The sequence below is a fragment of the Acipenser ruthenus genome, chromosome 40 (assembly GCF_902713425.1).
Source record: "Acipenser ruthenus chromosome 40, fAciRut3.2 maternal haplotype, whole genome shotgun sequence".
Taxonomy (NCBI): Eukaryota; Metazoa; Chordata; class Actinopteri; order Acipenseriformes; family Acipenseridae; genus Acipenser; species Acipenser ruthenus.
The window spans coordinates 10779415-10781914 of record NC_081228.1 but is presented as its reverse complement, the minus strand read 5'-3'; positions in this window follow the sequence as shown (position 1 = coordinate 10781914).

Here is a 2500-nt window from a genome sequence, read left to right as displayed (position 1 = left end):
TTCTGGATGGAGCGCATACCTTGCAAAATGACCCGGTGTGAACAAAAGGAAATATATAGAAGTAATATGTACAGCTAAACATGTCCAAGTATCTTATAGGAATGAAGTCAGACCATGGAAATCCACACCTGTGCTGGAGAAACATTGGATCAAGGGACTTCTTGTGGAAACAATTTGAGCGAAACCTGGTACAGAAGCTGAATCCTGCTGGGAACACATGGATATGCTGGACATGTCCTAGGCGATTTCAAATATGGAATGTACTTTGACATAAAAATGAAGTGTTAGAGGTTTTTTGAAGGAAGGATAAAGAGGGAGTATCCATGTACCGCCAGCAGGTGGCTCTCTTGCTCCATGAAATAGGTCAGTCTACACATGTTTTTAATTAAGTACTTAGTAATCTCGGAATAAAAAAGCACCATTCCGGCTAAAAGTGAACGTTAATCACACCTACAAACAAGATAAGAAAGAGATTCTTTACCACAAATAAATGAACATTAAAACTGAACAGCCAAGGTCTTAAGAAAAAACCTGTCTCAGCTGGATTTTGTATGAACAAAGAACAGGGTCAAGCCTAGTTCAGTCATTATAAAAAATATAAGAGTTGAATGCAGTTATACTGGCCTGTATTTGGATTTAAATCTTAGAGGGATTCACCAAAGAAATAAAGTGATATTATAAATTCTAGCAGCAACTGTTAAACTGAAGTAAAATAATTAAGTTTTTCTTGAAATGCCACATTCATAGTTAAAAAGGTTCAGTGATAATTTACACTGTTTATAGTTTATAATGGTCAAAGACTAGTAATTAGACACAAAGGTATTGTAAATTAATAAAATAAATGATTAAAACCTTTTTTTAGACAGCATGGTATTTGAAACTAAAACTAATTATTTGATTTCATAAGATTAATAGTATGTTTTAAGTATTTGCTATAATAAGAAAACATATTATTTAAACTGACAAGTATTATTGCTTGTTCATGACTTTACTGTATTAATAAGAAGATTAAAAGCTGGAAGCAGTATTCGATTTAATTAAAAGGGAAAGTGGTACAGTTTATTTCTCCTTCTATTGAACAACAAGACCTCTAGACATTATGATATCCATTGAATTATAGAATTTTAAGGGTGTTGTGTTATGTTTTTGTGTTAAGTTTGTAATAATATACTATAATGTACCTTGTTGTTAATCCACTATACTATTGTCTAATGATGGTAGATGGAGTCCTTATAATGTGGTTCTTTGAAACTGCTCTATTGCTAAAAGGGGCCTCTCTCCTTATCCCGATGAACAGGCTGTAGAGAAAGGAGGGGGTCTTATTGCATTCTACGCTAGCAAAGCTGCAAGTCTTGTAGATTTGCAATTTAGGGTTTATGGAATTAGTGGTTTAGCACAGATAAGAATATATCTTGAAATAATATGCAAAAATGATGGCTTAACAGACATTGATAGGTCATAGATCTAAAAAAGTGTTTGCACAGACTTTGGCCTTGAAAAAACAAGACTCTGGAAAACTGCTTGGAATAGCATATTTAGAAGTCAGATACAGGTCAGAGCCTGGTTAGTGCATCTTTTAAGGGATAAATAATTCTAATGAAAACTATTACCACTTAAACTTAGTGAAACTAATTGACTTAAATACTGCACGAGACAATCTTTTGTCAAATCCTCTGTTAGACAATGGTATATGGAATTAAAACTGACTCATTAACAAAATGATGAAACAATATGAGGTTAAAAGAAACACATGCCTTTAATTTAGCAAAATATAATGAATTAGAAGATGATGTCACATATTAAGAACATCTCTCATATATAACACATATAAAAATAGTGTTTTGCATGCACATATAAACAGTAGTGTTTTTATATTATATTATAAACCAAGATCCTGGGAACTTTGGTTCACTTAACTTTTCAGATAAAGGAGGGGCTCGGAGGAAAACAAGGAATGAGATCATAGAGTTGGACAAATGTGAAGTTTTGAATTCATTCAGTACATGACACCTATTCATTCTGAAAAGTTAGTCCGGAACTTTTGAAAACCATTATTCGTAAAAGGGATAAGAGCTGTCTCACCAGATTAATGATTGGATTTAATTGAGGCGTCCCATGTATTCCAATGGGACGAAAAACCTATATAACTCCTAAGTAATTACAATGGAGTACCACACTCATCCCAGACAGGGTAAGGTGGTCCATCTTCTGCAAACTTTAAATACATAAGTCTGTCAATTTCTTGGGTGCTATATTAGTCATCTGGATATATTGCGGGTCAAGAGCGTAATAAAAATACCCCACAAGGAGTAGTAACATCTCTGTCCTCCTAACGTCTCCCCTGAGATAAGAGTGTATACTGAGCTAAATGGAACAGAGTACGTACAGAAATCTGAACCTACGGATTTTGTGACAGTAAACAAACTTGTTAAATTTGCATATCTCCCAGCTGTCTCTCTGATGTATAGCTGTGCTCACTTCTTTATTAAACGTGAGTTTA